Here is a 13,704-nt window from a genome sequence, read left to right on the forward strand (position 1 = left end):
GGTACAATAACCAAGGGAGGCATACTGAGGCTGAGCAGCACTGATTCTCCTGTATCCAGAGTGCTAGAGTTGGTTGGAGTGGCTCAAAACAGTCAAGGAACTGTGAAATGCTACACATGGACAGCAGTGCTCACACCCAGGGCAACCCAGGCCACCCCTGCTTCTCTAAATAGACACACAGGCTGTCAGTGAATATACTGATATAAGGTATATCTGAGGTATAAGGTGGAGCCATGCTTGGTGAATCAAGCAGGAAAAAACCATCAACACCTTCATCCTTTTGGTGTCCCCTAAGCAGTGTTATGGCAAATGATCTGTCATTGAGGTAGGTGGGGAGATGTGAATTGATTCAAGTATTGAAATGGGGATGATCTGTCCAACAGTCCCACTTAGGAGGAGCTGCCCATGGAGGAGTCCATCTCCATAGCTGAGGGTTCATAGCTGAACGTCCTGTGTTGAATAAGGAATGCATCTGACATGTAGAGCCTTGCTTTGCTTCTCCTTTCTGGGTAAGTTATACAGCTGTTCCCTAATTTGTGCTCTGTGTGAAGGACAAATAGTTCACTCTATGAACTATGTGAGATGATAAAAATTATTTCAAGGCCTTGGAACGCTTAGGGGGAGTTATGAAGGTGTGGAGTTAAGTAACTTGAAAGTGACAATTAAGAAATTGGTGGAAAATCTGGAACTTAATCGGATCTTCCACAGCACAGGGAAGCCTCTCCTAAAACTGAGCCAATTTTGTACCTCCTCATGTACCTCACACTGGCACTCCCTTCTTTAGTGCTTCTTTCCCTCTTTGATCCTTATGATGCTGATTTGAGATTTCTGGGATCAGATTAAGAATCAGAGTATTGAGCAACAGATGGCTCAAAGGCAAGAGGATGACAAGTGAGAGATGTTGTAGTGGGAAAGGTCCAGAGGATTTTTGCACAATCAAGGTCTGAAGAGCTTCTGCTGATCCTGTCACCACACTGTATTTTTACTGTCTATGCTGTATTATCTGCACCCTTCATTTCAAGGGTTGATATCACAGTCAGTTATCTTGGTCAGAAATCCTTCAATCATTTTTTGGGGGGAATTTTGAGGGAAGCATGACTGTGGGAACTCAGCGATTTGCTGAGGTCAGTGTAAACAAGTAACAAAATATCATACCAGCAAGGAGACAAAGAGGACAAGGGGACTGGTACTAAAAATACAAAAGAGGATATGGAAAATATTAGAAAAATATGCTATTGAGCAGAAAATAAGAATTACCTTGGGCAAACAAACATTTTTTTGTAGAAAGATAGCTGAAAGCTCAGGGCTGATAGGAAAGGCAGTATGAATGGTTAATAGTAAGAGAAAACAAATAGTTGGGTATAGAAAGAGAACTATTAGTTGCATAAAAGAGGAATTTATTTTAAATTAAAGATCTTTTTACTCTGAAATGGTAAAAAAATAGAACAATATTGTTGGGAGTTGTTTATAAATCTTAATGGCTATTGGAATTCCGCCAGAACACTTTCTGAATACTTCACTCCATTTTGTAGGATTTTTCTCTTCCCCTTCTAAGAAAGTCTAACTGGGAAATAAAATGTAAAAATGGTCACAAAAGCCACACTCTCAGAGCTTTAAGATTCTTGACTAATTATAACCGTGTCTCCCTTTGGAAAAAAACCAACCTGTAAAAGTGAAAAAAATTACTCCACTATTAAGATATTTGTGTAGCTTGTTTTGTAATTCAAATTCAAATACATATTCAAACAAGGAGGATACTCAAATTTCATTCAACTGTGTTCATGAAGAAACTCTTTGTGACTCCTTTAATTAATCCACTCAATTTGAATATATCTATCACAGCCTCTGGGGATAGAGATTCCTTATTCACTACATACATGAAAAGAAGTACACTTACACAACAAATCAACATTGGAGTGCCAAACAGCTAGCAGCAATAGGAACATCTGCATACAAGGCCTATCTTGCCAAATATTTGTATCTTACAATTTCGGCTATTCAAACTACTCTTCAGACTGCCCCAAAGTGAAATGAGTTGAAATAACAAAAGAAAAAATATATACCTGCAGAAGAAACATTTTGACTGCAGTGGAACAAGAGAACAAAAGGGACAAACAAAGCATTTCTAGAGGTCATCTTGCTATTAACTGTCTCCTGTCTACCTCTAGAACTAGGACTCTGTGCCCCAGAACTGCCATTTCACTCAAAATAGCTGGAAGAGGAGCATAACTGAAGAATAGAAAGCTCATTTTGTTCAGTTTAATTTCAGGGGCCAGAATTAGTCAGATTCTTTGGTATTACGTGAAATGACTAATTTTCACAAGGATGTAAAAATTAAAGAATGATATCAAACAAGAAAACCTGATTACTTCTACTTGAGGTCTGTTGCCCATCTTTTGTACAGTTCTTTGTTCATTTAAGGATTTTCTTTCTTGTGCTTTTCTACTTTAGTTTCTTGAACAATATTTGGTGGATGGTTGATTTAAACAACTTTTTCAAATTGAGGTAACTGACGTAGGTTTCTTATGTCCACTGTTGCTTGCTTCTTCAAAGAAAACTCTGAGGCATGACTTTCCTTGGCAAAAGGGAGGCATTTGTTAATTCTTCCCTGGGACTTACCTATTTCCTTGAGTTATGTCAGAACAGAGTTCATATCACATCCCAGCTTCAAATTAACAAAGACAGTTTCTGTGTGATGGTTTCAGACTATGGGATTAGTGCTTGCATGTGTACCTGGAAGACTGGATATTCAAAAACATGGTCATACTTCTAAAAAATTCAAACTATCTAACAATTAAAATACAGTTCTTCTCAATGGCAGCTACTTAAATTTTAGGTGAGAAATTAAGAAGAAACACAGGTAATCTGAGAAGCAGCTCTTCATATTCTGACATATAGGACCAGATTATAAACAAAATTTTGGCATTTCGAGGCTTCAGAACAGCCTGGAGGAGTGGGATTCATTATGCTGGCATATACACCTCTAGTGAATAGGGTGAACTTAAGCACAGGTGATGAGTGATGCACTCTGATCAAAAGTACTTTAATTTTGTGCAGGAGTCTGGTGGTTAGGAATGCAGAGGTGGGGGCTGGAGAGAAGGGTTCAGATTCTCTCCCATTCTGTCTCATTTCACTGCTTTGCTGTTCAAAACACCAACCAGTAGAAGAGCAGAGAGGAAGACAGGACTGAACCATCATACATGCAACTCAAAATGTACTGAAGACAAGAATCCAAGGGCTTAGAATAATGGTGAAAGGCCACCTTGGCAGAAGAAAATGTGGTTACTAACAGATGACTGACTGTAAGGCCAGTCAAACCCTTTATCAAACCCTCTCCACTTCCACATTGCTGTGAGTTTCCTTCCCTCTTTATATACATATACATATATATATATATATATATATATATATATATATTTTTTTTTTTTTTTTTTTTTTTTTTTTTTGTGGAGTGCTTCCCTCCGAGATCTCTGGTAATAGCAGCCATCTTCTTTCACTAAAAAAATCATTGAGCTTATGTGTAAAACTTGAGGATTCTTTTAATTTTTTTTTAAATTAAGGTTTTGTAAAGATCCATGCTTGTGTGTCTATACTACTCTAACAGTGTTTAAGTACAGTAGTTTGCCATTGAATTTGTTATATCTTGTTTGTAGCTGGGCCTCTCCTCTGCATATTTTTTCTCTTTTTCCCCCTCCCTTCCACCTGCAGCCAGCAGCAGTTAATTATTGTTGAAATTTGTCCTAGATTGTCGGTGCTGCTAATGCAATTTCATTGTTACTCATCTCCACCAGGGAACCTGGCAGACAGCACCAGCTACAAGAGATCTGCTCAATGATTCTAACTGCAGCTCTAATGTTATGATTTGCTTTCAATTCTTGATAAAATTACTATAATAATTTCATGTCACTTTTTAAATTAGGACAATATTATCTTAATCCTCTACCTGACTAATTTGGGCTGAATTCTAAGCAATGGATTAATCCTCTATTGTTTTTATTAATTTATAAGGCCAGAGCTATAATGAAAAATCTTTCAGGTCTTTTCTTCACTACATATTTACCACTCCATGCAGAGCAGAATAAGCTAAAAGCTCTTCACAATGACGTGGAATACTGTAGGATGACATCTATGTGTCCTTCCTCTGATAAGGAATTTTTCATTTAATCATATGTGATCATGTTTTTCCAGGCTATGCTTCAATTTGGACAGACTTTGAACACCTTTTATTGTATCCTCTCTCAGATAAATTCCTGGCCCCAAGAGGATTTTAGGACTTTGCCTTACAATTGATTTTTTTATGCAAATAAAGTGAGGATATGTGCAAGTGTATTCATTTGGTATGCTGACTGAATTGGAAAAATCCCAACCAGCCATTCACTGCACTGAGTGTTGGACTTACAACTGTAGATTGAAACTTCTGTGCTAGCTAAAAATAAGATCATTTCCTACACAGAAGGACACATACTTCTCAAAAGGCGATTGCATTTATTGTACTTGTTTTGATCTATATAAAAAGAGCTTGGATTTTGTTTTGTATAATGTAGCATAGAAATTGCAACTTAAATACCCCAGATAAAAATTTTAATTTCAGCAATTGCCCAGGGTTCTTGCTGAAATAAAAGTGCACCTCTGCTTCTCTTTGCCAATCACATCTGAACACAGAGCAGACTCTTCAACCATAGGCCATGTAACTCAGCTTTCAGCTTTCTCCAAACATTAATAAAGTACACAGAATAGCAAAACAATCTTATTGAGGTAGTTTTCATTTCCATCAGCTCAGCCTCACTTACTGCAGTGGTTTCTTCACAGCAGCTATCAGGCAATCAATCACTGAAAGCAGATGTGCTGAAGTGGGAGGCAAGGAAGGAAGGTCAGGATCTGCAGTCATCAGTCAGAGACGTCAGTTCTCCCCAACTTTTCTGTTTAAATTAAGGCACGACTTGGGAAAAGAGGAGAAATGGCCAGTGTGGAAACCCTGGAGCAGAGTAAGATATTTAATACCATATTTAGGCAGTTCAGATAAGCCTTATTTTAAACAAACACAATAGGAAGTGTTAAAAAAGTGATGATGACTGTGACATGTCAAGAAACCAGATACTCCTGGAAGCTCTCATGATATGGCAAAACTACAACCTCAAAATCCTGTTGATTAGCAAAAAAATGGGATTTGCAATGAAAACCTACATGAGTCTACTTATCACACATGAATGCAACCTCACTTTTTCTAGAGCCTGCAATCCATTGTATTATCATAAAAATTATTATGAACTGCCTTGTGGAAACACATCTGTGTTCTTGCTTAATAAAGTAGAATTAAATACTCCTTGAAAGCAGTTTTATTGCTATTAGAAGGGCTCATTTACTACACTATATTACTTGACTACAACTACTGCATTTATAGGTTTGTTTTTCCATCAAGCCTTCAGTTGCTGTTGAATTAGTCTATTTAAATAGGCCAGTGTTAAAGCACCTATGTGGTATGAAGTAATTACTGATTTAGGCAGCACTGTAAGTGACAGAATTTTTAATCACTAGATGGATGACGAGGCACCAAAATAGCAATGCAAGAAACAAAGCAATTGAGAAATCCTCTCTTGGACTTGATCTCATTCTAACAACGCATACAAGGTCAGGCCTGTCAGATTCATGATTAAGGGTTGTCTTCCTTGTTTTGTTCACATACTTTTCTATGGAGAAAACCTGAGACACTGGGGGATCACTACAGGACATTTACCTTATAAAAAAATGTGGGTTTTTTCACTTAATTCACTTATTTTTATTCAGATCCTTTAAAAATAATAACTAGTTCCTTATATGCTACTGATACAGCTGTATATTCCAGAACATTTCTTTGCTTTTTCTGTTAGATTAGTGCCTGAAAACCAGTGCAGGGTTAGAAGAATCAGTAGTGTTAATCCATTAAAAAAATTCTGTTTTTAGAACATTTCTTATAACAATTTCCTGCATTTGTGTAGATTTAGAGACTGTAGGAAAAGGAGTTCATTTTCGAGAACATTCAGAGGTGGTGTCCAAATGTATTCTGAGTTTAAAAAATAGAGTTGAAACTCAGAACCCCCCGCTGAAATGTAACAGATCGTTAACAAAACCAAAGGAGGAAATCTGCCTCTCCAGGCACTTTTTGGAAGTCTGTAATAATGTATTTTAAGTAAAAATATATGCCTTATTTGAAAACTCATGAGACAGCACTGACTCTTGTAATTTCCTTTTTATTTCTTTACAAAAAACTGTAAAGATTGGATTCCTTTCTGAGTATAGTTCTTAAATTATTAACAATGTGCCAGAATTAAGGAAATAGAAAAAATATTTTAAAAATATTATTTTCCCTCAAGAATTTTGTAATAATGATGTATTCCAATATTTAAAATGCAGCCAGTAGAATTCTCCCAAAATGATGATAATTTTTTTGCAAAAAATGGAAATTTTCAACACACATAAGCCCACCACAGCCCTCAGAAATAAATGAATCTTATTAGAATTAGGAGACTGGATTTACAGCAACGTTTTTTCTCCAGTTTTTTTTTTTTTTGTTTGTTTGTTTGTTTTTGTTTTTTTTTTTGTTTTGTTGTTTTTTTTGTTTTTTTTTTTGCTATAGCTCTGTTAGTCAGAAACCTTTCCTCAGAAATGAAAGCAGAGGTGTTCTTGCTAAAGCTTGACTCAACAATTGAGAGTCACATTATCCCAAATATTGTAAGCCTCACAGGGAAGTGATGGGACTGTTGAGTAATGCTGATTTCATAAGAGTCAAAGGTACCTGGAGTATTCCTGTTGTTTTGTTATTTCATAAGTCCACAATATCTTTTTTCCTTCCTCTATTGGAATTATATAGCAAGGTTTTGGTAGGCAGAGGGTGAAGGCTGCAAGTGTAGCTTCTCTGAGAAGCTGCCAGAAGTTGTCCCCATATCTGGCACAGCCACCAGCTGGCTCCAAGAGGGACCTGTCACTATCATCTGGGCAAAGCCAAGCCCATCAGAGGCATCACATCTGTGCAAGAGATGGGAGGGACAGCAGCAAGAAAATGTGAGAGAATAACTCTGCACATGCCAAGGTCAGTGGAGAAGAAGGGTGAAGAGGTGCTCCAAATGCTGGAGAGGAGATTTGCCAGCAGCCTGTGATGAAGACCATGGTGAGGCAGGATGTCCTTCTTGTTGGAGAAGTTCATGGAGGATTGCCTGCCATGGGAGGGATCCCATGCTGGGGCAGGGGAAGAGTGTGGGGAGTCCTTCCCTTGCAGAGGTAGGAGTTGGAGAGACAGCATGTGATGAATTGGCCACAACCCCATTCCATCCCCCTGTGCCTGAGGAGGAGGAGGTAGAAGAGTTTGGAGTGAAGCAGAGTACAGAAGAATAGTGTGTGTAGGAAGCTGGTTTCAGATGCGTTTTTGTTTCTCATTATCCTACTCTGCCTAATCGGCTATAAAGTAAAATAATTTCCCTAAGATGAATCTATTTTGCCTGTGACAGTAACTGTGGAATGATCTTTCCCTGTCCTTATCTCAAAGCATGAGCTTTTCAATGCATTTTCTTCCCCTGTCTAGGTGAGGAGGGGAGTGATAGAGCAACTTGGGCACACAGTGTTCAGCTAGAGTCAACCTACCACACTTATTTAGGGTTTTTTTCTTAGTTATTTTTATCGCCTCTTTTGAACCTTTACTTTTCTCCTACTTTCACTCCACAGCATACTCATGCTTGAGAGTTGTTAGTCAACTTGCTGTCAAGTCCCTTGAGGCTGTTCAGATAGTACTCCTTAAGTCTTGTTCTCCATTATTAACATCAGAATTTCCTTTACCCTTTTACATACTCCTTGGATTTAAAAATTGCCTCCCAGCTTTCCTACAATTAGGTATTGTTTATACGTGTCTGGAACAGAATGATTAAAAGTGAAAAGAGGAGCCAAGTATCTTTGGGCTACTGGCCTCTGAGTAGTCATTCTTGGCACTCCTCTCAGTATGACTTGTGCAATGTCAAGATGTGTCTCAGTCCCACTATGTTTCTTGCTCTTGTGTTCTTACTTTCTGGCATAGCTGCTGTTCTTCCCACAATTACTGCCAGAGCCATCAGAGACGCAAAGTGCATGTGAGATTCCAAGTCCTCACAAAGTGCAAGAAGCATTCTGGTGACATTTTGTTCAGTTTCTTTCCAGCTTAACAATGATCAGTGTTTGTTACAACTGCTCAGTAGGGCAGGAGGTCCTTGAGCACAAGATACATTTTCAGTCTTTGCACCGGATTTGGCATTCTGATCTTGATAATAGTACAAGTATCAGTTAATTTTGAACACAAGTTTTTACTTTTGATCATTTCAGTTATTGACTAGAAAGATTTTATAACACATAAAAGAAAAGTTCTATTACCTGTTTAAGTTTGAAAATGCTGAAAGAAAAGAATGTTTGTTCAGGACAAAAATCAATCAAATTCTTACCACTGCTCAATTCTCAGGGAAACACTGCCTCAAGGAAGCAGGAGCAGTCCAGGCATTCATGCACCTCATCAAAGGATTCCTTATTTCAGAAGTGTAAAAACCAGGTTGGTGAAGCTGAAAGCCTTTCTATAAAAGCTTAAGAGTTTTAAGTAGTAAATTCATGAATTAAGGTATTAATGTTAATATTATCCTCTGATGACAGACCTGTGGCCTGATTTTTAAGAGCTCCCAAACAGGTGTTCCAAGGAGGCTGTGCTGAAGAACACTTGCGCTAAGCTGGAAGCCAATACTTGTTCAAAAGACATAAGGCATATTCAGTCTTACACTTTCATCAGGAAGTGTTTTACAGACACAGCACTTTAGTTTGGAAAATACAAGTGAGAAGCCAAAGAAATGAAAGCTAATCGAAATCTCCTGAGATGAAAAACAAATCGTAAGAATCTTTGCAGTAGGAGAGGAGCTAGGCACTGTAGATGTTCTGCTGGGAACAATCCAGCTGATTGTGGTGGCAAAAATTCTGAGTAATGTGGCTAAAAAACAGACAGACTTCTTACTTATGTTTTAAGAAATAGCAGAGAAGTGTCCACCTGAGCAATCTAGATCTAAAGGGTTTAGGGGTTTGTTTGTTCTGGGTTTTTGTTAATGACTACAGTGATTGCTACTTGGCAAGACTGAAATAATCTAAAACAACTTTATTTTTAACTGTGTAAACACTGTATAAACAAAAAACCCACTCTCATTATTTAAGTAATCAGCAATTTCTTATTTTTAACATTTTTGGCAAAGCTAATTTCTCTGTTTTGAGGGACATGAAAATTTCAGTTAAAAGGTATCTGATTTTTCAAAGGACAAACAGCAACCTTCTTAAATCAGCAATATAAATTTCAAGGCATCCAGTACAATTTGTGACTTCTGAGAATAACAATTTTAGGATTTATGTACATTAGCATATTGCAGTACTGGGTTTTCAGAATTAAAGCAGAAATGTTGTTTTCACACATGCTGAGACTAAAATAATGCATGCAAATAAAAATGCTTTATCTCTGAAAATTTAAATAAAAACATGGAGGCTGTGCCTTAGATTTATGTAACTTCATTACTTCCATAATATAAATAGTTCTGGATTCCTGTGATCTGTCACTTGGTCTGGCTTCTACATCTCAATACGTCCAGACTCGGTCAGAGGAAGGGACAAGAGCTGTCACTAATTGCAGGGGTGTAGGCAGCAGGCCTGGGCAACAGGACACATTGAAAATCCTCTGTGACATTTTGATTTGCCCCACAGGAGTTTCCAGTCTCACCACCTGGACTTGGCACTGGCTTCCCCCAGGCTCTGTGGGGACTCTGTGAACACACAATTACCTGAGTAAATCCAGCAGGGACAGGCTGTCCCTAAACAAGGAAGTCTCACCACTTGAGCTGTTAAGCTCAGACTAAGTTCTAACTTTGGAACAGGTATAAAAGGAGTAGTATGATATAAATTTCTTTTTACATTTTTATTCATTGCTTTGTTAGGCTCTCTGCTGACAAAAGGCAGGTGGAACACTGCTTCCAAGGGCTGTAAACTTGATAAACTCTATAAAAATCTATTTGTCATGTTAGAGACTGACCCACTGAATTTTTCATGAACTATTTTGATTTTTCCCTTAGAAAAATAATCTTGATATCCCACTCTTTTACCTGAAGTATCAATTACTTATGTAATATGCAGGATAATGCTGTTGTAGTTTCTGAAAAGGAGTATGACATACCCAACATATCCCCTTTTTTTTTTTTTTCATTTTATTAGAGATGTGTTTTGACAGATATAAATGCCAAATAATTGTTAATGTAATATTTCTTCATTAATATCACTTATCATTGCTTGGTCTGTCAAAGTTAGCATGCTCCTTGATAAACCTTAATAGTGAACTAATTTGTGTCTTAGTCACTAATTGATTTTGAGTCATAAATGTTTAATTAGTGTGATGGCTCCATTACGTGTCTAAAACCACTTGACACAAACCATTGATTGGAATTCCATCTGCACTCTGTGCTGCACTCCATGAAGCTTGGGTTTCCTGCATTGGAAGCACAAAGTGTTTGAAAAGTTTTAATTGCTAATCAATTGTGTATTAAATTAATTTTTACTACTTGCAACATGGTGGAATAAAGAACATAAAAAATAAATGAGAATAAAAACTTAATCAATTAGGTAGAATATGAGAATTTATGATGTGTTTATTTAATAAAGGGTCATATGAGCTCTTTGAACTGTGATGAAATTTACCCTGAGTAAAACCCAGGGACAATGCTTGTAGGCTGCTTAAATTCTAGTCATTGTATCAAGTCTCACTAACTACAGTCACTTTTTTCAGGACTAAGCTCTTTTCAGAGAAATAAATCCCCAATTCAGATAGGTCTGAATTAACAAGACAGACGAAGATTATATTATAATTTTCTTTTTGTTCCCTTCTAAGGCCTTGTGAGTTTGAGTAGGAGGTATTTCTGAAATCATGAAATTCCTTCAAAATCTTTGGACTCACCTGGTACACTCCTGGTGCACAATGTGAATTAAACATGAAGTGTGGAAGTGGTATTTAGAGGAGGGATAGCTGTAAAAGTGGGAATCTGTTCATGGATGAATTTGATCATAAGACATGGAAAATTACATAGAAAGGCAGTAGCCACATCAAAAAGATCTCTAGTACCCCAGAAAACAACCCACTTTAAGCAGTTCACCAAGTGTGGCAACATACCAAAGAAATAGATCTGTCTTCCTGCCATGTTCTCCAGGTGAGGAACCTGGATGGTATGAAAAATATGACTCTGCAAGGAATCACAACACAGTTTCAAAGGTAGGCATAAGTCCTCACAGCCACATGCATTTCAGTGAGGCACACATGGAATTTTCCAAGGAAAAGGTAGTATTTTGCAGGGTGCTTGCATGGTGGAAAATGGCAATAGGCAAGGTTGCAAGAGGCAAAAAAAGCTTAGCTTGCCACTAAGTTTCAAATAGATTCTTCAAAATTGAAACAAGCCACCAGCATGTATGTTCACGTGTACAGAAAAGCATGTATAAAGTATTTAGTTGGTCAAAGATGGAATATTATTGACCTCAGAGAGGAGGGCCTTCACATTTTACTAGGTCAAAGGAAAGTAAAATATCCACAGGAAAATATGCTCTCACAGTTACTATTCAAGAAAATATCTTCTCACAAGCCTCGCCAGTTCATGAGTCAACATATGCATGTCATGCCAAGACAAAAATTCTTCTCATTACATGCAATTGAAGAATTTAAATACCAGCATCTGCTAGGTCTAAATGTCTTTTAGTAGGTTTTTCATAAGGCCAAAGGATGGAAGCTGTCTGATATGAATGCTGTTGGGAAGCTGTGAAAAACCATCTCTGATTGGTTTCACAACAAACTGCAGTTGCTTCTGGTATTTTTTAAGGAGATCTATACATGTTACTGGAATGTGCACACATTATTTAGGTATGTGTGCATTAGAACCACGGGTACAGTAAACTATACTCAGAGGCATCATAGATAGCAGCTGATTGGTGTCCGTGGAATTTGACCAATACACCAGAATGCTCCCTTGGGCACACAGACTGTGGAAAATACAATGTTCAATAAAACCTAGAATGTGGAACTGCTGTTAAAAGTGTTTCACATGCAGAAGTACAGCAGAAAGGAAAAGCTTCCCCCGTTGCATGTGTGCAATGCTGAAATGAGCACACAAGACTTCTAGAGACACTATTCTGGTCAGAAGATTTATCCCCTGAGAAGAGGTGGGCAGACAGCCTGGTAGTGAGATCTGGGGAAAGGAGGTGAAGTCTGAGCTAGAGTTGGAGAGTGAGAAAAGGAATTGTGAGAGATAGACTGGTGAAAAACTAACTAGAAAATCCTAGTTTTGGATTAAAGTCTTGGGAGTGTCCTGCTGAATCCTCTCCAATACCATTTTTAAGAATCTGATAAGTGACTATTGTTACTTTTTGCCTAAAACAGAGAAGCCTGACTATAATTATACAGAGGGTGTGTGCTTTGCCACAAACATGCCTGGGGTGTTTCATGTTGTGACGACATGTTTACAATTCTGTAATCATTATCCTATATAATTTTAAGGAATTTTTTTTTATGTTTAACACTAATGAGTGCTCTGACTTCTCAAATCATAAGAAAGAGATGAGGGATACATCCCATTTCCTTTCTAGCTGTTGTGGGTTGGAAGGAAGGGCACATCAGTGGTTTTGGTAGCCCAGTATGCCTGTTTTGCCACAGAACATGCCTGACACTGTGTTCAGAAACTCTGAGCTGTTCCCAGCCTAATCATAAACCCTCCTCCAGTTCTGGTGAAGGTAAGAGGGAGATAAAGTTTTTTTCTTCTTTTCTTTTCTTTTCTTTTCTTTTCTTTTCTTTTCTTTTCTTTTCTTTTCTTTTCTTTTCTTTTCTTTTCTTTTCTTTTCTTTTCTTTTCTTTTCTTTTCTTTTCTTTTCTTTTCTTTCTTTCTTCCTTTCCTTTCCTTTCCTTTCCTTTCCTTTCCTTTCCTTTCCTTTCCTTTCCTTTCCTTTCCTTTCCTTTCCTTTCCTTTCCTTTCCTTTCCTTTCCTTTCCTTTCCTTTCCTTTCTTTCCTTTCCTTTCCTTTCCTTTCCTTTCCTTTCCTTTCCTTTCCTTTCCTTTCCTTTCCTTTCCTTTCCTTTCCTTTCCTTTCCTTTCCTTTCCTTTCCTTTCCTTTCCTTTCCTTTCCTTTCCTTTCCTTTCCTTTCCTTTCCTTTCCTTTCCTTTCCTTTCCTTTCCTTTCCTTTCCTTTCCTTTCCTTTCCTTTCCTTTCCTTTCCTTTCCTTTCCTTTCCTTTCCTTTCCTTTCCTTTCCTTTCCTTTCCTTTCCTTTCCTTTCCTTTCCTTTCCTTTCCTTTCCTTTCCTTTCCTTTCCTTTCCTTTCCTTTCCTTTCCTTTCCTTTCTTTTCTCCTCTCCTCTCCTCTCCTCTCCTCTCCTCTCCTCTCCTCTCCTCTCCTCTCCTCTCCTCTCCTCTCCTCTCCTCTCCTCTCCTCTCCTCTCCTCTCCTCTCCTCTCCTCTCCTCTCCTCTCCTCTCCTCTCCTCTCCTCTCCTCTCCTCTCCTCTCCTCTCCTCCTCTCCTCTCCTCTCCTCTCCTCTCCTCTCCTCTCCTCTCCTCTCCTCTCCTCTCCTCTCCTCTCCTCTTTGTTTATGGCTGAAGCTGCTCAGTTTTCATTTTCTTAGAAGTGGGAGGACTTCAAAAAAAGTGCTGAATGATAGCTGGGCA

General features: G+C 38.0%; 1 protein-coding gene across 2 annotated transcripts in view; it reads left to right on the forward strand.

Moving 5' to 3' along the window:
• The first annotated feature begins 12,594 nt into the window (after positions 1–12,594).
• The window catches only part of CD36 (CD36 molecule (CD36 blood group)), a 36,857-nt gene continuing 35,747 nt past the window's right edge, over positions 12,595–13,704 (forward strand). For both annotated transcript variants that reach the window (XM_083859294.1, XM_083859289.1), the window contains exon 1: positions 12,595–12,780. The gene's annotated coding sequence lies outside the window, so the exon portion shown is untranslated. The remainder of the gene's footprint in view (positions 12,781–13,704) is intronic.

The sequence above is a fragment of the Zosterops lateralis genome (assembly GCF_965231275.1).
Source record: "Zosterops lateralis genome assembly, chromosome: 4".
NCBI classification, from domain to species: Eukaryota; Metazoa; Chordata; class Aves; order Passeriformes; family Zosteropidae; genus Zosterops; species Zosterops lateralis.